Here is a 22,225-nt window from a genome sequence, read left to right on the forward strand (position 1 = left end):
AGTAAAACTCAGCACCTGAGAGGCTTTACAAGAATATATTTCCTGAGGATTAGAGAGATAGAGAACTTCTGTTTAATTATCGAGCATCTTTGTCTAATACAAATTTATTTTTCTACTGCGATTTCTACTTATTCATTGGATTTTCCCAAAACACTGTTAGCATCCCTATCAACTAGAAACAGACCCCTAGCCCCAACCATAACTCAGTGTATCAGTAACAAGACTCAGTCCTGCAGCATTCCCTGACAGTAAGACAGGTGACGCTAGTAAGGAGCACTGGCACAAAAACATGGGTTGTTACTCAATTTGTCGAGTGGAAGAAAAAGCAGTACTACTGGTAGTATACCCCTTGTACCTTATACAACATCCCCCACATTAGTCTAATGAATAGATTTCCTCCCCAGTTTCTCCGCTTCGGATTATTATTTGAGCAATGCCAACTGACACTATGAATTCCCCCAAAGGAAGCTGGCAATGTTGGTATATCAGTATGGGCAATGGCACTCCTAGTACTCACGGTCTATCAGCCTTCAGATCCTGTATGAGGAGACCAAGTATCAGAGATACCCCAAGGGAAAGGCAAGACAGGCCTTACAAACGGATTTAATTTTCTTGACAGCTAATTAACAAGTCACTGTCATGGAGAAAGCAAATTTACACCTTGTGTGAGCTTTATATTGCAAAGAGAGAAAAAGAGAAGAAATGAACATAAGCAACAGTAAAAACAGAGTATTGTCAGAATTCAGAAAGGCACCAGGAATGCTAAAAGGTACTAATCATCGGCGCTCTGACAAATATCTGTCATTGCAAATTTGCAACTTAATTAAGCCAAGATTTTAATCAGAGCTACGACTGTACTTAATTCTCTCCATTGCAGCTGAAGGAAAGCAAGGGGAACAAGTAATAAAAACAGAACAAAACTGAAATGTGCTACAAAGAGACCAAATCATTTTCAGAAGGAAAACACCAAAACAAACAAAACCCATGAAAGACAAAGCTTTATGGAGTTAGTGTGCCAAACAAGTCAAGAATTTTGCATGGTAGAGAAGACAGACAAATATCTTAACTTCAGATAGAGACATTAAAAGACTTTGCTTGTGTGGGAGGGTGTTTACAATCTATGGCAGAGGGATTATTACTCTGGTAGTCAAGGAAACCACTCTTACAATTAGAAGATTTGAAATTTTGGAATTCCCCTTTTAGGAGGGAATATGGAAAAATCTTCCATGCTCTTCAAAAAGGAGGATGGGATATGGCTCTGGTGTCCCACGTGCGGACAAACAGGACCACAAGGCTTTGACAACAAACTCACCCCAATGGCACAGTGGAGGATGAGGTCACCATTATAAATGAAACGTGTCTACACTGTACTGTAATCTTCCAAGATGATAAATTATAAAATAGCCATTGCAAGTCTCACATAATATTGTCACATACAAAACCATTTACCAGGAGTTACTGAACAGGAAGCTAAAAATTTCAAGCTAGGCTTTATTTGAACTATTGCATCCCTTGATCTTTTCTTTCAAAGAGATGCACACTGAACTCTCAAAGCGCTGACCTTTCGTCACAGCACGCTTTTGGTCTTGGAAAATTCAACTTTTCTAAAGTTACAAACATATGAACCCTCCCCTCTTTTTAGATGATGCTGAAGATCTAAACATAAACTATACAAAGATGCAGCTTGGTTTATTTACAAATAGTACAGCAAAAATCATTTTTCCAGTTATTATCTTAACTAGATAACCAAAAACCACTTTGGCATGATATGCCAAAGTCTGTGCTGAGATTTAGAAGACTACTCAAAAACTATTCTTAATTTTTATTACTGTCAGCATCCTAGAGAAAAACATGCACCAAAAGCTTTTCAATTTAATCTTACTGGTGATGCTACAGAGAACTACCCAAACTCTGCAGACTGTAAGGCAAGGCAGTAGTTAGAGCACACCACATTTCCACAATTACAACACAGTAATATCGAGCTACACAAGAAATGATTTGCTGGTTTTCTTTAAAATTCACTGTTCATTTTTATTTTTCCTACAGCCGCTGCACCAAGATGCATGTTCAGAATGGCAAGAAACTACTGGGCAGAGTCTACGTAACATTCAAACTCAAGTTGAATTGGCACTACAATCAGTGGAAGCTTTGGTGTTGATAAGGAAGCAGAGATTGATTTTAGAAAAATGTTACATGTCAAAGCTACTGCAGAATCTCTCAAAAGCTTTAATTATGACTTCTGGCTGAACTAAATACATATGAAAATGAAGATGCTAATTCACACTTACCTTTGTCATCTGATAAATCCCACTACTAAAGGCTCAATGCTCAACAATTCAGGGTTGTAAAGAATATAGCTGCTATCTGGTATCTACTCCAATTCCTAACTGTTTCTCAGCAAGACTGTAAAAATATTTTCAGGTAGGGTATTTTAAGTACTGCATTATTAAATTTTCATATAAGTATAGTCCAAGCAGTGGGAAATGGCAGTTTCAGAAGTCACCTGAATGGCCTTAAGGATACAGATGCTGGCTACAGTTCTGCAACAGGCATCCTAACTGGCCTTAGGAAAATAATTTCAGCATTACATACTTCTGCTGTCCTCGCCCCCTTAAAATGAGGTGAAGTCCCTACTGAGATCAGCATTAGTCAAGCTGTATTCATTCATATTTGTTAATATATTGCATCTCTTTCAGTGACAGTACTTCAAGTCAGACAAAATACAAGTGCTAAGGGTGGGGTGGATTCAAAAAGCCTGTCAAGGGGAGGTGGACAGTGCTCCTTTAGCCTTCATTATGAAAAATGAAAAAGCATATGTTAAAGCTACACACAATACGTTTAAGCAAAATAATTTTCAAGCTCTGTCCAAGGTTTGGGTAATTGTGAACAAAAACACACCTAGCATTTTCCAGCTGCTATTTAATGTTCCTGACTTGCATCTTAATCTTCCCCCCCCCCCCCTCTACTTTTTTTGCTGCACTCCACATACATTCTGGTATTCAGACTCTTCAGACTTTGAACCTCTACTGGAAGAAGAAAAAAAAAAAAAAACCCACACACTTACATTCCTTTTTAAAAAGAAAAGGAAATGCGAAAGCCCAGCATGACTCCATTCTCACCTTTTGTTAGCACAGGTTTCCTGCTTTTTTCTCATCCCCGAGAAGAAATCTCTCTCTCATTTTCTACCAGTCTTTCAGTGTTAACTCCAACTCATTAGCTTTTGCTACAATCTCATTACTGTCATCAGATTTCACCTACTAACATGTCATACTCACTCCACATTTTAAAAGTTGCTCTCAGGTTCTCACCAGAAACCATCCCTTCAACCACTCCTACCTAGCGGTTTACGGGATCCCACCCTCAGCAACACATACTCATTCAAAAATGCCAACTGGCTGTAAGAAATCTCACCCTCCACCTGTTGCAGCTCCCTCCTTTTGTGCTTTGCTCCTACTTCTGCATTCAGTTTTCAGCACCATCCCCTGCACATACAACACTTCATCTTTGGCCCAGTCCTCCTCTTCCATTACTGTGTGTGCTCTTTGCATGAGAATTGCCCATAAGCATTGCTTTGGCTAACCTCCTATAAATCACAAATACACTAGTTCACCACTAGGAAATGGCTCTGCACCTATCTAGCCCTCTTTTTTCCCCCCTCAATTTGACATCCACGAGAGAACATTTTTATATTTTTAATCACCTCAAATTCATAATCAGAAGCAACTTCTTGGTGCTTCTGCACCAACTTCTTGGTGCAGACCATCTACCTCCTACTCTGCTCAACACACCCACTACAGTATCAAAGTTTCATGAATGGAATCAGCACTTCAGGGAGCAAGACTTCTGCTCCCTTGGGCTCCATCTCTCGCACAAGGAAACAAGACCAGCTTCCCAACTCACTCAGGTATGTACATGTGATACGCCATTCTCATTAGACTTGCATGTAAAAAATATACTTAAACATTGGCAGTTGTAGTACTGGTATACCAATAGTGGTCTGCCTGAGGATAAAAAACAAGGCAAGTTTCATAAAGAATCTTTCCATACTTTTCCATATAAAGTAACAATAAGATCTAGCACATTCTCACACTACATTTCATTTCACAGCATGTTTTTTTGCAGACTGTCTTTGCCACATCACTCCTAAAAAATGACTATTCAGGATGTTTTTACCAAGAAGTGACGCTTGCTAACTTGATGCTTCAACCACCTGAGCAGCCATTGATTCCTTTCTAATCTCATCTTTCCCTATGTTGTTTTTATTTCTAAGCCATCAAATCTACAGCACCTCTACACCTGCTCTAGCACACAGTTTTCTCTTTCCATTATGAAGCTGAAGCATTACTCCCATTCTACTTCAGCAACATTACTTCTGAGCATTTCCAGCAAGGTTACTGGCATTCTGCATCTCTCAGAGACTGTCCAAACTTGCCTAATACCATGCCTGAAAATGAGAAGGGAAGAATGGAAATAAAAAGGAAGCCCTGCAGATGAAGTTTCAAGGGGCTGGAGAGGATTTTCCCCATGCTCCCAATGCGACTGGGGTAATTGCCTCAATTGCTATCAAGGCACAGCACAGCCTCCCATGAGGAGTCTCTGTGCCTGACGACAGATGATTAGAAGACATTTCACAACATAAACTTCAAATGTATGGTACTATTTTCTTCCACTATTAATTTATGGATAAAGCCATAGCTGGATTCATGTCACCAGTATTGCTGCAAAACTAATAATCATCAGTGCACATACAGATCTTTAAATATTTTTCCTCAGCTACAAAGTACCAAAACCCTTATTTATTGAAACAAGCTGTATTTGGAAGTTAAGATTATGATTTGTTTACAAACTGATCAACTCCATTGGTGAGAGAAAAAACAGGTTTTTATCGGTATTTTTCCAACTTTATTCTGATGTTATAAACAGAAACTTTGCCTCTTCATATTCTTTAATTTAATTACTCTCATGAAAGGCTCAATCCAGCCCCCAAACCTGAGAAAGAATAGAAACCAACTACACTTCCTCCTTCCCTCCCCTCCCCCCCCCCCCCCCCAAACCACCTCTGTATCTCACTTACTCACTTTTGACTTCTACAAAGCTTAATTCATCCAACCTCCACCCTAACCCCTGGGAGCATCTTGTACTTTCCAGCCATCTGGACTGTATTTACTTTACTAAGAAGAAAGTTAAATTTGTTCATGAACAAAGAAGATCCCCTTACTATCTTCCCGTCTTGTCTGCACAGTTATTTTCCAAGTTCTTATTTTCTCAAAAAAATTACTGTGCCCTCTGGGGAGCTTGCACAATCTTCCTTGTGAGCTCTACTGAGGTCATATAACTTCTTCATTTACCATTTTCTAGTGCTGCCTTTTTTTTTATTCTTAAAAAAAGATAAATTACTATCTTTCCCCTCAGTTTTCACCTTCTCTTCACAAAAGCCCTTACAAACAGAACAAAAGTTCATGTATGGTACAATTGCTACTGTCCTAATCCATCAAAGTGTTTACTTAGACAGTAAAAGTTACATTCTTGCAAATAAAATGAATTATTGCCAAACTAAAAATCAGAGACAAATTTTAAAAGGAACATAGACAAACTTTTATTTTTGAAGTCATACCCATTTTGATGGTATCCCTCCCCCGATAGCTCGCTGATAGCGCAGGACTACTGCATCTCTGTTCATCCATTTTTTGTCAAAATGTCCATGCTGTGATCCCCCCCGCCACCACCACCACCACTGCGGATACAAAAGTGCTGAGGAAGACTGGCAGAAGAAGTGCGAAGTGCAGAAGACAGGCAACTACCTCAAACTGGTTTTTACTTTCAACCACATGTTTTTAAAACCCACCTACTTTTATCTGGTTTTATCCGAGCTGCTGTATAATGCTTCCCTTTTAGTGCACTTTATAACCCTGTTTTTCAAGGCACACTATCTTTCGATCAAAGGTAGTCAACTATAGCTTATCATTAAAAGCTGTTTTGCAGCTTTACTTTGCTCCACTTGACACGCACCAGAAATCTGCATCAAGTTTCAATGAAAGCCAGATTGGCCCCTTTGTTACAGAGAAAATTAATGAAAGCAATGAGCAACGCATGACATGCAGCTAACTTTTTAATTAGGAATTGAAGGTTCCCGATGCTTTGTGATACTTGACCCAACCATCCGATTAATTTTAAAATTTAATTCAGTTTAAGGAGCTAATTCAATACCTGTGATAAGGGAAAAAAGCCAATGTACAACCATACTGTAACATAAATTAGAAAACAGGTACTAGAAGAAAAATACCTTTCTAGAGAGATGATTACTTAAAGAGAACTACCTGCTGTTGTTTATTTTCAGGTTGAATCTCTGAATTTAATTCAAATAAGTGACACTTCAGAGGCGTAATGATTTTTAACGATCATATCAAGTATCTTCATGTTTCTTCAACGGCTCTTCTGGAATACCAAGGAGTAGAAGTTCAAGCACAGATATGCGGGAGGCTGCATACCACAACCACAGTAAATTCATTAGAGGAGGAAATATACAGTATAAAGATAATCATGAATTAAAAATGTAATTGAACATGTCCAGGTGAAAAAAATAACTACTGAAATAACTCACCCAAATACCACCATATATAAAATAATGCAAAATAGATTTTGCATAAAGCTCTGTGGCCACACAAATGCTTGGACCAGAATAATTAAGGAGACAAAGCTGGGGCAGAAACACTTCCCTTGCCAACATTTACCTCTTCCACATCTATGAAATGAGGACTTAATGCAATGTTAACAAAACCAAACATTCTGCTTCCTTGCATTTGTAGTTGCCAGTTTCTAGACTGAATTCAACATTATCCCTTCCCAGTTTTTTGTCTCCTCATCTCCAAAACCCACAAAGGACCATCAATATGAATAAACACATTTTGTCATTAAAATTAGCTGAAGCATAGTGAAGATGCAACACATCTCTGCTTTAGGGAAGCATTGCCAATTTATCAGAAACAAAACCCCAGGAGACCTGTTACCAGTTGAGCAATACTCCCACTAACAAGGACTTTTTCCCCCCCTTTATGTGATTTCAAGCTGTTCAGATTTTCCCCAGAATTTGTAATATCTTTTCTTTTAGAAGTGAAGACACGGACAATAATCAATTAGGCAACTGAACCTCCTTTTCTTGAGACACAAGCTGAACGTTTCATGCAAGCTACTAAAAATAAGTTTTACTTCCACCAATGACAACTCCTCGCAGCTTAATCAAAGGAATAGCAATCACAGCCTAATGGGCTCCGTTCTCTAGAGCATCCGAGTTGGATAATGACCAGTAAGAGAAGATTCACTGCAGAGAAGAGAAGAATCTGCAAAGAAGTGAGGACCAATATCTTTGTACTTAGTGTACATCAATTTGATTTTACATGTTTCTAACAGAGAGAATGTGAAGCGACTTGATTCTTAGTCCACAGTTAAGGTATGAAATTTAAGGTATGAAATCAGTTTCTAAGGAAACAGGGCAAATCTGAGGGAACAAAATTTCTGGGTTTGTGCTGCTTCTGTAGCAACCAGCATGAGCTGCAGAAGACACATGAAGCAAAATCCCTCCAAACTGATTAAGGAATTGAATCTTGAGCATCCTGAACTAGCAATTTAACTAGCAACCTTGCTGGCAAGGCACATCCATCTATTCGAGGAGGGAAAGCACAGATATGTAAGCAAGATGCACACCTGCTCACCACCAGAACCAGCCTACTCCTCTCAACAACAGTGCAGGAAGAGACACTAAAAATAACCTATAATACAGCTGGCACTTAATATAGTCTGCTTGTTCATGTATGCTGCAGTTCCCCTACGACTTTTTAAAAAATCTGACTGTCCACATCTCATGGTTCCTCTTTCAGAGGGAAAAGAAGTTTTTAACCAGTGAGGCAGCAAACATTTCTTTCTTTCCAAGGACTCAAAGGGGGCCAGGTCAAAGGTGCTGATTTTCAGGATTTTCCGCATCATGAACCCCAAGTGGGTTTCCCTGCCACAATAAGTACTGGACTTCGGAGAGGGTCCTCCAGGCCTCCCTGCCAGTGGGGCTGAAGGCACGGGGCTGCTTCGGATGCTCTCCCCAGCCAGCGCTGCACCCCACACGCAGGGATCGCACTCAGGACGCAGACAGACCCAAAGGGCAGCTACGCCAGGGAACTCCACAAGATTGGTTCCTCCAGGCCAAAATAATCAGAATTCTTTGGAGAATTTAAAACTTCAGAAGTACATGGTGCACTTCCAAAACTTTGAAATGAAACATTCCTTCTACCAACCAGCCATATAACCCACTGCTTAGCAATGGAGGTTGCACATGCGTATGTGTCTGCAAGAGGCAAAACAAGTCTTCTTTCCCATTATTCTCATAACACAGCAAGACAGTTTCTCTCTGGTATATACAGGGTTTTAAAGAAAAAAGTTATCTTAAATTCACATTTCCAAATAAATCCAGGTCTCTTTTACATGCAAAAAGAACTGGACCATGAATTGAAAATAAAATCTTTCTAAAGCACTTTCAATACAGGTGTTTGAGTGAGGCTAATTTCGGCTCCAGAGAGAACGCTCCTCGGTTTGCATGTGTGCTGCATTGGTTTGGACAGGGACAATTCTTTTTGCACAGCTGTCCCCTTTTCAAAAGGAAAATGCCAATGCACCTCAAAACATCAGTGTTAAGAACCTACTTCTAAAAGTGCTTGCCTGAAGGCCAGCAGCCCAGAGATAACAGCCCAGGCCTGAAATTCCGAATATGTTACCACAGGCCAGGATGTTCACTATGCTATTCCACTGCAGACTGCACATCAATACTCATCTCTATGTATAAATCAATGGAACCTATTTTTGGCACAAAAACTTCAAAATAAATCCTTCTGACCAACCTCCCAAATTAATTATGCAAATGCTGTATTAAAGTGCACAGATCATTATTACTTCAAATTTTTAAACCCCTGCACAGATACTCTGAAAGGAAAAGAAAGTAAATGCCTAATTATACACATTGAATAATCCAGATAATGGCCTGTCACATGCATCACTCCAAATGCAAATCAGAATGATGGTTTTAGCTGTAAACACAATGCGGAAACATCAAATAACTTTGATCTCGTCTTTGGCAAGAACACACTTCTGTAAGATACCATTCTGTATTCAATGGGATATATATATTTAGCTTTTTTTCCTGTTGAGTTTCAAAACCTTTCCTTACAAAAAGTACCTTATAAGATATTCCAATAGAGATGAATAATCGTATTTCCCCAAACAGAAGAATGCTGCCGCTTATCACCTTGCTAAAAACACTAGAAGCAATAATACTCTGTTTATTGCATTATTGTCATTCAAGCAAAGCATGATTGTTTTTGTATTCAAAATGTCCATAAAGGAAGGCTATACTCAAAAATTCCTGTGCTGAGGGGCACTTACCGCTTTGGCAAGAGGAAGAAAGGCATACCCATGGCAAGTAACTAACCTCCTAACACCTGCCATGGAAATGAGTCCCTAACATGCACTCCAGGCATGTTCAGCAGGTAGGATTTTCTTCATTTCAGACTATGCCTTTCTTACACAGCAAGCAAACCAGAAATTGAGAGACATATGAAAGGGCAGGCTAAAACTGAACAGGTAGAAGTAGATGAGAATGCCCAGGTTAGACATGCCAGGGAGGCAGCAGCAACCACTGCTGACCTCTTCATGCCTGGTACTAGAGAAATTCCTTATGCTATAACATGTGCTATAAAGCCAAATTTCAGCATGTGTTAAAACACATTTCAAGACAATGTTATTAAGGGGAGATTAGGCGTTTAATGAGACAGTTTCACAACTCAAGAAATTTAGGCTATCAGTTGGAAAAGAACTCAGTAAGGAACAATTGCAGTAGCTACGTGATGACAGTAGCTATTTCAGGTATAAATGCAACAAGAATGTCTATCTGCTGTATGGCACAGCAGTCTTCCCCCCCCACCCGGCTTTGCTTTCTAAGATCTTTTGCCACTTACAAGTAAAACACAAGATACTAAATTTCATGTTGAGATTATGCTAGTTTTAAGGTATAAAGAAATTCTATAAAAATAACAATACAGGAAAATAAATGCACAGCTTCTTAAATGATAGATAAATGGAATAGATTTAGGGGTCAGTCCAGTGAAAATACTGCTGCTGCACAGTTTTGCCCAGTTGGATCACCACATTGAGACAAAAGACAGATCCTGTCAGATATTGCTGCAATTGCTACTATAGCAAAGTTTACTGATACAATCCTTGTTTGTCATTCACCATAGGGATTCCAGCTTTCCAAAGGGGAAAAGAAAAAAAAAACCACACCCAGGACCATTAAAACTATACGTAAGTGTTACAGTCAGCTCACAGAAGATGTAAACAAGAACAATACCCAAATTTACTTAAATTCAGAAAACAAATCCCTACTTTGATGAATGCCTGGACCACGCAAAGCTTGAGAAGATTGCTCAGTTTAACTTGTTTTGCCACCAAAAGCAAAAGGAAATTCTTACTTTTCCACTCTGGAAGAAACTTAATGTCACAATACACAGGTCAAGCTTTCTCGAAAATAGCAGTTATCAGGGTATAAGAACATGACCAGTTAACCTTTCTTTCCCCTTCAGAAATCAAGGTGTTTTTCTTTTTTCTCAGTTAAGACGGAACACTATTTGCAACTTAGTCAAACTGACTCACTTCCACAGGTTCCTCCAGCACACTTCTAGCAAAGCCCTTTCGGGAAGAGATTGTTTTTCCTCCTTCAAAACCGTAAGTTGAAATGATACTCAAGTGTACAGTTAGAACAGTACAAATGTAAATTATTGCTATGCAAAAAGGATGCTGTTTAGTTTTATATGTTCCTCCCTCAAGAAAGGAAGGATGAGACCTCATTGGGTTTCGATTCCCCCTCCCAGCTCTTGCAAAGTTAAAACAAACCACACCATCCCCCTCCTCACCTCTCAGTAGCCACCTTTCTAACAAGATCCTCAACTTTGGCTAAGGGCATTTATTGTACACACTTTGATCCCTTCAACAAAAATTACTTAAAAGAAGGGAAGAAAATATGCACTGATCAAGCAGAGTGCTACATAAAGTGGTAATGCAAAACTGCATGAGATATATGTCAAAGTCCAGCAGAATTAATCCAAGTCCAGGTCTAAAATAAAACAGTACTACAGAAGCGTAAGACTTCCTGAGCATGTGCACCTCAGTTAATTTACACAAGCCCTTACTATTCTTTGCAACTCACTTGCTCCCGCTGCTAAAACTGTTAAACTCAAGAAACAAAATAGTCACTTTTATATGCTGCTTCTACAACACTGCCACATTGAGAACTTGTACATCAAATTCAGTTAGAAAAGAGAGCAAAACTAGGATAGAATTAATTGACATCTTCAACTCGAGTCCAACTGTTGAATGTTTTAATGATTCAAGTCTAATCTTTATGTTTTATCTAAGCTTTTTACTCTTTTATAGTAATATTTACCTATTCAGATTGGGTTTGGAAATGTAAACAGAGACTTGTTACCTAGTTAAACAGAAATCCTATCCAGTGTAACATTTTATTAAGTCAAGATGCTACTTAACACACCATCCCTATTCTGCCCTCACTGCCTTCCTGGCCATCTGCTCCTTCCTCGTTTGCTGTTCCATTCAACAAGCTCCTCTGTTTGGCAAAATGCACAAGTTTAGGTCTTTGTATGAAAACAACTGCTTGACAAACACCTTAGGAATTGCAAGTTGTAATATCATAACATCTCATTAACTTTCTCCCGAGTTTGCATCAACCTATAGGCTTACTAGCAAAGTGCAGTCATGTACTCAAGCTTCCTGTTTTAATTTCCCCCCCTCCTTCTTTTTTAAGCAAGATTATTCTCATCCTTAGAAACAGGAAGTCATTAAGTTCAAAATGTTTATACTAAATGAAAACATACATATTGCCACGACTGCTATTCAGTGACTACTGGGTGGTCTCAATCTGAATCCACTTTCTGACCAGCAAGTGCTTCCCTGGGAGAAATTATCAAAGCACAGCCTCAGAGACCAAGGATTGGAAAGGTATAAACAATCAGCCATTATAATTACAGTTCAGGATTTTTTTTAATTTTTTTTTTTTTAAAGACTTACCATACCCACAAAAACCTCCCAAACATCTGTTTTCATTAAGTATTTAAATAAATGTTTTCCCCAAATTATATCAGAAATTGGCTAGTGCTGTATGTTTCTTGGGATGAGGTCAGTAATGTGCATTAGTGCAGCACCTTTGTTGCAGTAATTAGCACATGTATTTGTGCCAGAGCGTGGTTGAAGAGGGAAATTCATAGTCCACTGGTGTCTTCCACTGATAACCTTCAGAACACCATCTGCAACTGCCTGTGATCAGTGTCTCCAACATGCCAGCTTCTGGTCATACTGATCTTATTCATAAACTCCTAAACCATTTCAAGTTTCCTCTTAAATTTGACAAGCATTAAGAAAAAAAAAATCTTCAATTTAGTACTTTGATAATCAATGGGTGGTCCACAAAGCCTTCCCATACACAGAACATCTGACTGTAACTCTCCCCAGAAGAAGAGAAAAATCTGTCACTTGTTATTCGAGTTTATGTTCATACTAATCCAAATTTACTATAGCTCGCCTTTTGCAGATATAAATTAGATTCCAGGAGAAATCAAACTCCAGTCCATCAGCACAAATTTTCAATTGCTTTTTCAACACCATTACTACAGGAAAATGTACTTCCTCCAAACCTCAAGATTTTAATTATTAAATAATATTTGGAAGAAGTGAAGAACTCTCTTCTCAGAGGAGAGCTGCAAAGCAGTTCCTCAGTCATCGTGAGGACTTTCAGGAAACTTGAATGCTCCTCCAGCACGCCCACTTGCTTCCCGTGAACAAGCAGTGCTCAGAATTATCTGGAGAGGCCTTCCAAAGTGCTGAGAACATGATTTCTGTGCATTTTGATGCTCTGTGAATCACCAAGAACAGAACATGAAGCCAACAAACAGTAAAACATGCACATGTACAAACAACAAATAAGAGTGGCTAAGACTAATATTAGACCTACCAGAATACATCCTGAACATATCGGGAAGAGACCAACAGGAACTTACACATTATGCCACTTCCACATGAGACTCTACTTTTGTTTGGACCCACATATCACTACGAATGTCAGGAATTAATAAAGCTAGCAGTACAGATCAGCTCTCCAGAGACCAGCCACATCTGTTCAGCAATGCCAAGCTGCCAGCTGGATAGAATCCCAAAAGCCTTTAAAGGGTCATCATGCACAGTGAAAGCTTGTACTTGGCTAAAAACCTTTTAGCCTAGCAACTAAAAAGGTAATAAGTATTCTGTTAATTACATTAAGTCAGTCAGTCATGTTTAGCTCTGTTAATTAGGATGCCTAATTTTAAAAGGTCTAATAGCCACAGTATTTAAATTCCTGTTTTGTTCTGGTATTGCAACAAAAATCTATTCTAAACCACTGCCATACTCGTGACTGAGTAAAAAAAAAAGTTATGCTGTTAACAGATAAGCTAATCAGTTGAAATGACAAGAGTTAAAGAAAGTATTACTTGTTGAATACTGCACATTCTAAGCAACTTTAATGTATGAATAATCAATTGAAAAATCCAAAATGAAAGACATCCTGAATCTCAGATGAGACTGTTAACCACACAAGGATATTTTATCCAGGTACAAATTGTCAAAATGTCCTTTCCTTGTGCACGTTTGATTGGAGCCTGTTAAGGGAAGAAATAAACCCTACAGTAGATGACATTTGCCTCCCTCCCCAGTACGTCCCTCACTGACACACAAGGTCTTGCAGGGCATAAAGCATAAAAGCTCCCATCAAGTTTTTGACACAAGAAGCTATTTCTGAAATAACTGTCTGCTGGCCTACATGGAAATTGCTCCTTCCAAATATCCCAAAATCAGGAGTACAGTACCACACATGCTCGGTTAAACACTACTTCATCTACAGCTTTTTCCACAGCTGCAGGTGGCCCAGCTTTCATGTGGGAAAGACACGGCTGACACCCTTAAATACCTTGGTAGGCATCTACTGAAGAGATCTGTTGTTTAGGATTACAACAGCTGAAACCCCACTGCGTAGCTCTCCCTGCTCCGAGGGCATCACAGCCCAGTACGCTTTTTATTACAGGAAATCATGCCTCTGATGTTCGCAAGGTATTTCCAATTCTTACCCTTTGGCCATTTCCCAAGTTGAACCCAAAGGGGGAATCCAGGCTGGACCTCATCACAGGCCCCACAGACAGCTTGTTTTGTAAGGGAAGAAGCCGCTTTTAAGAGCGTAATTAAGATCAACCTGCTGAAATTAGTCTGAACAATTCATGCAAACAAGTGCTGTGCAGTCTATTTTATTAAAAGCAAATCATTGCTCCCAAATTTTACTCATATCAGTGAGCAGTACCAGGGGTTGGCTACGAGTCCTAAAAGGCACCATGTCTGTGAAGGTTTGTCACTGCACAGTATTGCTCTTTCTGACCCCATGCAATGCTTCAGGAGCGCTACCAGCATCGCAGGGCCACTACAGGATGTAGGACACTAGCCATGAAGGCACCTGGAATTATTAGCCCCCATTCAATTAGCAATTCAGCTACTAATTTTATATCCCTTTAAGCAGGGCTTATTAACCACACTACACAGTACCCCAGACCAGCTATCTGGAAATGCAGATGTCATCTGCTCACCTTTGTAATCTGCTGTAAGGTTTTTCAGATGAAGACATATTTCATCTTGTGGTGCTATGTAAATAAACAAAGTATTATAAATGATCATTTTTATCTGACTGGGGTTATGTCATATGGTTTGCTTTCTTTATGAAAGAAAACACATACATAAAGTGCAACCAGATGCTGTTGGCAGAGAATCGATTTAATATGGACTCATTTCTAAAAACATGATTACAGATGTGGCCTACCTCTTGAACCCAATGTTTAAGGAAAAACTCTCTCTATGTATAATCATTTCATTCATCTTCTATGTTTTCTCTAAGTCTTTTAACTCACAAAAAATGTTTCCTAGAACTAAAAAAGTTACACACCCTCCCGTTTCACACATCCACCACAAAAATAATTCCAGCATACCCTTATCAAAGAAAAGCTGAACATATTACTGAGGAAACACTGCTTTGTAGCAGCTCATTGCTATACCAGCTGTGAGAAGGCAACATTGCAGGTTAGAACTAAGTCTAGACTGAGCTTCTTACTACAAACAACACTTATCTAGGACTGCATCAGACTAGTAATTTGATTTTCAAAGTAAAAAAATAGTTACTACAACTCTGTTTGTAAGACTGGAGAAACTTAAGACACTTTAATAAATTATTTTAGTGGTTTGGGGAAAAAAAAAAATCAATTGATACATACCCAAGTTTTTGATCACTAATAACATCCTTAAAATCTCTTACCAATTTATAGAGCTCTCAGTAAGGTAACTCAAATACATGATAAAGATTTAATTGGTGTGTTCTAGCATTGCTTAGAACATAAAAGGTAGTTTAATTCTGATAAAGCCCCGATCAACCAATGAAATGAATAGAAACAACAAGTAAGTTTTAAATTCAAAATTAGTAAAGTCTGAATAAGAACTTGGTTCTTTCATGCTTGCTGATTTATAAAATCCTATCAACTTACCTCAAGAAAGTTTGAATAAAACTCAAACTCTTTTCAAAACAGGATAGAAACAGCACAGAAAGACTGACTGCATCATTCCACATCTAAACCCAGAAGATTTTCACCATATTTGATATCCAGGTATTGAAGCATTTAAGAACAGTGCTCTTAAGTGCATTACTGAACTAGATCAGATAAGTTCATATTCATATGAATAGAGAATCCAACGTTTAAGAAAAATGCTCTCTCTATATAATCATTTTACTCTCACTCTACATTCATGCTCATATAAAATTAAACTAGTAAAAACCCCAAATCGTTCATGGTTACTGAGGTTATTGCCTTGGCAATGTATTTATCAAAGGAATTAAAGCACTTGAAGCAAGGTTAGTTAACTACCAGTGACATCACTTAAAATCAACAGTTGAAAAGAAAACAACCCCCTTCCCCAAATTATCTTGTGACTGGACCTTTGAAAAATAAAACTAAATAACTCTTTCAGAGGGCATTGCCACTTACAAGCACCTACATTTATTGGTAAAGATCAGGTATTTGATTAATCTAGATTATCTTTTCCAAGCATGGTATTAAAAAGGTCATATGAAATGATGAAAAAGTTGAAGAATAAAAATCAAAGCAGGGAAAAGTCCTATTTTCACCTAAGAAATACAGTGTCAGATGATGTGAATGGAGCTTCAATTTTAAAATCCTCTCACAACCAGCCAACTTCTAATCAACAGGTACGTAACTGTATTTGCTTCTGGAGGCAGGAAGATCGGACAACTGGATTTTTTTCACAGCTATTTAAAACGTCCCAAGCAACCTTTAACAAGAACTTTAAACATCCGTTATGCCTCAATTGAACATAATTTTCAACAGGATTAAAAAAAAATATATATCTAGTTGTATAAACACTGTCTTTAGTGGTGGAATTAGATTGATATAAAGTGCGGTTAGACCTAATAGCTTGTTCAGAGAGGAAACTTTGGCGAGGATGGATAAACAAGGCAATCTGAGCCCAGAGGTGAGCAAAGCACTTGTTTCTGCTCCTCGAGGAAAAGGTTATCTCAGAGAGAGAGGCTGCTGCAGCATCCGAGCACCGAGGCTCAGCTACGCTCTCGCCCAAGCGTTTCCAGCTACTTCAGTTAGGGTGGGTGATGCAGGTGAGCAGCTCTGCCCACATGCAGTCTATCTACACAGTGCCTAAAAATTACTTCCAAACTTCAACTGGTACAGCCTCACTTAGAAAGAAGAGCCCTCCTGGGTAGGTGCACTTACCTACTATTTATAACAGAAGCCTTGCTAGCAACGCTTTTCTTCAAACATAAAAGAAACCCCAATTCGATATTAATTTGATTTGACTGATTCTGAAGCATACCTATGGATGGGGGGTAGGAGAAACAAATGAGGATATATGTGCATTTGTTTATTTTCTTAAGAAGGAAGACAAACAAATTGAACTGCTTGAGAACCCAAAACATACAGGTGTTTCTGGACACATTAATAAATCAATGGCAAAACCTTCATTCTTTTACTAGGTGCCAACTATTTCACATGAAGGGTTTAACTGTCCCCAGAAAGGGTGAACAGCAGCAGCTGTCACATCAGTATGGGATAAAATATCTTAACAGGAGAAAGATAACATACTGCAGCATTTACGCAGCTTGTATTAAAAAGTTTAAAAAAAAAAAATCTCACAGCCCAAGTCTTTCCAGAGGTTAAGCCAACATGCAGATGGGATATTTAAATATGACAGCAATCTGAGTAATGAGGTGAGAACTAAACAGAGAATTGTTATCTGGTCATTATCTGCACAGAGCTGAGGGGACCCATGGGTCCAGGTCCCACCGTACAAAGAATTTGTATGCAGGCATAATAACCTAAGTGTGCTATTCATTACTCTACTGGGGCACCTTAATCAGCCAGCCAAGCTTGAGTTGGGTTTGCCTTGTTTTAAGGCTTCCGGCATCCATAGAGAGTTCTCCAAAAAGCAATTCAAAGCAGGAATGCGATTAAGGGGAAAGCCTCAGCTGGCCAAGCTGAGTGGTGTGAATACCTCCTGCCTTTCCGCTCCCTTACGGACCGAGCCAAAGAAAGATGCTGTGGCTCAAGAGTCTCAGTAGCTGTGGATCAGAGTCCAGTGCAAACTCCCCCTCATGAGATGCTAAAAGGAAATCACTGCACCTCACAACCAAGATAGTTCTACTTTTCTCCTTTGATAACCCCCCTGATCTATCAAATATGCTAAAGAGAGCACTAATTAATTAGAAGGCTGCACAATTGCACACTTTCAGTCAAGTCTGTGCTAGTTCAGTTTACCGCAAAGAAAAACAACTAGAAGATCAAATCCTCTTACACTAAATACTGTCACTCAGGCCTCTCAGAAAACTTAATTTCACACAACTGCAAGATAAATAAATAATTTGAAGATATCAGCTGTAAGCTTTTATGTTTTTCACACCAAGTTACACAACCTTGCAGCCCTCAAAATCCACAGACCCCTGTAGATGACTGATTTTACAATGCATCCATACTCATCTCGCCTCTGGTCAAAAGTGGACATTGCAATAAATTTCTAGACAGACAAATCCGACTTTTACAAATGCTTTAATAATTTAGGCACTTCAGGGCAAACTTTTTTCTTTCTTACGTAATACTCATTGCTGTAATCCACAGAAATATTTCCAAAAGTTTATCCTTGGGGCAATATTTAGTTGTACCCCTTCTGTCGGCTTTCTTTTTTCATCAAGCAGAATCCTATTGTATCACATGCATATTAAGGTACAAAAAAGGACTAAAAATGCTGTGTTCATTAAATTTGACCATAATGCACAGTGCTAATGCACTGCAAGTGCTAATCTCAAATCACATCCAGCTTTTTGCTCCATGAGGAATCCAGTTTTCATCTTCCAAAGTGCTACATGATTAGCCACTGTAAGGGCTTTAATTTTTACCAGAGAGTGGCTTCTAACATGGGTAGGAAAGACATAAGATTAGAAAAGGAGTTAAAGTTATGCAGTTGAACCTGAATAAGAGAAAGAGCATTAGGAAAGTTTATCCTAGATTTCTATGAATAAAGAAGTGGATAAGGTATACTGAAGAGCATCTGCAGAAATAGATGGGGAGAAGAAACGGTTTTGTGTATTGGGTGATTGAATTGTTGCACCCAATTTCACCAATGCGCAAAGACACAGAAGTTATTGAGAATAACGGGGGGGGGGGGGGGGGGGGGGGGGGGGAACACACCCACAAGCATTCTAAAAGAATTAAAAGGACATTAAAACGATGGCTACAGTTCTGACTTCAGCAGCTTTACTGTGGTATCTATTAGTTTGTAAATGTCAAAGCTAATACTATGTTTTTTCCTCCTCCTCTCTCCTTGAGAGTATCTGCAGAAAATTACAGTACTGCACACTCTACCCTGAAAGACCAATGTTCTGGCATAGCAGAGGCAGTGAAACAGAGTCAGCATCATTCCTCTTCTGGCAGTGCTCAACATCAGAAAGAGAGGAAACCACTGGCATACTCTGCCTTCTTGCTTCACACTGTATTTCTGGCTGAGGCACAGTCATTTATTTATAGATTCTCTCAGCAAATTTCCTTGCATCCTGAAGTATGTTTTGACGATTCTACCCCTATTTTAGCATATTACAATTAATAATATTTTATAACTGTAGTAGAAGGCAAAAGATACCATTAATAGCTAGCAGACAGTTGCAGCAAGTCAGAGGCAACGGCAATGAAGGTCAGGTACTCACTGTGCCAGAACGCAGTGTTGCTTCTCACCAAACATGAGCTGAACACTTGGAACAAGCTTTCAGGAACCTCAGGCACAGCCAGGTCTCTTATACTGGCTTCAGTTGTGATCCTTCCAGTGAATCTGGATGTCTCCCGTTGAATTTACTGCTCTAATGGCATTTGAATCAAGGAGACTTCCTGAGTAAGCCAGAATTCAGGATAAAGGCATGAACATAGAATACAGTGATTAAAAGTATTGCCCAAATTGCCTGCTATTGGTCTTTCAGTTACTTCAGGCACCCAAGCTGCCTCAGTTTTAAACTCTGCTTAAAGCAAAATGAACAAATGCCAATAAAAAAATTTAATGGAAAATCTAACATCAGCCAAATCTGGCATTGTTTGTTTCAGTTATACAGAATCATTATGTCCGGTCCTTGGATCCTCTTTATTATACCCTCATTTCCCCTGACTAAAGAAACCCCTGTAACAGAAAACCCTCAGGAGCCATAATTTAACAAAGACAGCATCCAAACTTGATACAACTATGAATGAAGCCAGTAATCTGGCTATGGTTAGAGTTTAAAAAAAAAATTTCCAATGGACAAAATGAAAAACTACATTTGATAATAAATCTTCTTTTTATGAGTAAGCTTAATACCCTTCCTCTTGGTACAAGAATGTAATACTGTCTTTTTTCTTCGCAAGGAAGACAGAAAACCCACACAGAACAAGAACCGTAAGAAACGGAATAAACATCAGATACACACAGCATTTTCAAAAGGTTTTACACGGCCTATATCTTATTAGGCAAGACTTTTTAAGAATACCAGTGCTTGAAATGAGTCTTCAGAAAGGCAGCAGAAGTCAGAGCCAAACCAGGACTGGGGTGAGACGAGACAATTGCATGGGAATTACTAATGAGCTCCTCCACATGCTTTACTATTACAAGAAAGCAACAGCCTACACGTGTGCAAGCATGGCAGTCACACACAGACAGACCCCAGGCTTGTAGAGTACACACACCACCTTTTTCCTACAGAAATCAAATGGCTGCAAACCCAAAACTACTGAGCTTAGATGAGGACGGTGTTTGCACCCAACCCCAGACACCACTGTTATGATTTTCTGAACAAGAGCAGAAGTGCTGCTACTCCTATTTGTGCATTTAAGAGGTGCCCAGTACAACAAGCTTTCTCTGAAGCCATTTGGCTAATTACGTTTAAAATTCAGGGGCTTGGTTTTGGTTCATCTAACACTGAAATGCTACCAACAGAAAACAAGTTCACACTGGGGGCGATATGTGCAACAGGCAAAGCAATTTTCAGAAGGTCTTTCTGTTGAAGTCAGTATCAGGTCGTCCAACATGCTGACACAGCCAGAGCTGTTATTTTTAAACACAGCCATGGTCTATTTAACTAAAGCATCTTTACTCTGACTGAGCCAGTATTACTTTGATAAGACTCCTTAAGTATCTACACTGAAGCCTGCATGTCACATCAAACAAAGAAAATACAAACTTTTGAAGACCATGCTTCATTGCAGCTAGGAAAAGAGACAAAATGAAAGAGAGGTGTCCAGGAAAAAGCTAGGAGGACCCAGCACTGAAGACCATAAAGTGCTATCTGCAGGACAGCTATTCACACTGTGAATTTGTATCATTCACCACCTGCACAGATACTAACTGGAACAGTTTCAGTCAACTTAAACAGCAAACAGCTTTCTGCTGGTGGACGCTCAGCATTACATTTCTAAAACAATTCTTCTGCCAAATTTGTTGGTAGCAACACCAGGTTTTCTTACACATCATTTAACTGATGAGAACCTGGATGGAAGGAGAAGAGAGGCAATACCATTTTCAAAGGCATGTAAGAGACTGCAAGTTACAGTTACACAACATTTTGGGAGGCAGGCTGAGCTATGCTAAACAACTTATTTGTATACATTTTCCTCAATGTAATTCTTACTTCTTTATAAAGTTGTCTTGTAAACATATGCATAAGTTAATTACTAGAACCAAGCACAACCTCATCCTTTCCTCTCACCAAAGAAATAATTTGTTCTATATGTTCCTGAACATATAGACACTGTTGTCTACCTGACACAATGTTTTCCTATGGCAATATTTAACCTCCACTTCTTATACATAACTATGAAGTAGAACCAAAAAATAAGAACAGCAATGGTACACACTGTGCAACAGTGAAAACCTTTTTATTTTACAACAGAAAATTTAGTTGTGCGTCTTGTGCTGTGCACGTATACTGCAGGCTCTGGAGACAAGGGAAGGCTGTTACCGAAAGCAACCCCAAGCACCTGACACCTCCACACCACCCAGGACAGTCACTCACTGGCAGCCTCACAGAGCTGGGATATGGGTGCATGATGTGTGAGCCAAAGAGCAGCTCAGCCCAGCCTGCTGAGATTATTTTAATTAAAATAATTTCAAACTCTACGTAGTTTCTCCAAAACATTGCATTTACCCCAAAGAGCCTCCCTTTAAACATGACCGTTCCCCCTCATATTTTGAGAGTACTGGGAGGGTAGGAGGAACCTCATAACCTAGTGGCTGCCACATCGTATCTCAAAGGCTAGACAAACAGCTTTTTCATTCTTACTTTCCTACAAACAAGTCCCCTTGCAGAAGGCTCAACTCACAAACACCTTCCACTTACGTTTTCACATTGCTTCCCAGTACTGCAGGCAGGACCCTGCAGAGCTGTCACCACCGAAGGATTAAGGGGCTGGAGTCAACCTGAAGCTTGGCGCTGACAGTCACCCACCTCCCTATTCCCCCCAGGTTCTCACTGCTGCCTTCGACACCTTGCACCCACTCTAGTGCTCACTCAGCC

The 22,225-nt window shown here is 39.2% G+C and overlaps 1 protein-coding gene across 7 annotated transcripts in view; it reads right to left on the reverse strand.

Moving 5' to 3' along the window:
- The window catches only part of ADD3 (adducin 3), a 101,702-nt gene that overhangs the window by 69,665 nt on the left and 9,812 nt on the right, over nt 1-22,225 (reverse strand). The window contains exon 2 of one of the 7 annotated variants that reach the window (XM_075504572.1): nt 6,318-6,435. The exons of 4 other annotated variants lie outside the window; for them this stretch is intronic. The gene's annotated coding sequence lies outside the window, so the exon portion shown is untranslated. Of the gene's footprint in view, nt 1-6,283; nt 6,450-22,225 lie in introns of those variants that run through there. 2 more of the 7 variants (XM_075504574.1, XM_075504573.1) reach the window with 2 other exon arrangements.

The sequence above is a fragment of the Mycteria americana genome, chromosome 6 (assembly GCF_035582795.1).
Source record: "Mycteria americana isolate JAX WOST 10 ecotype Jacksonville Zoo and Gardens chromosome 6, USCA_MyAme_1.0, whole genome shotgun sequence".
NCBI classification, from domain to species: Eukaryota; Metazoa; Chordata; class Aves; order Ciconiiformes; family Ciconiidae; genus Mycteria; species Mycteria americana.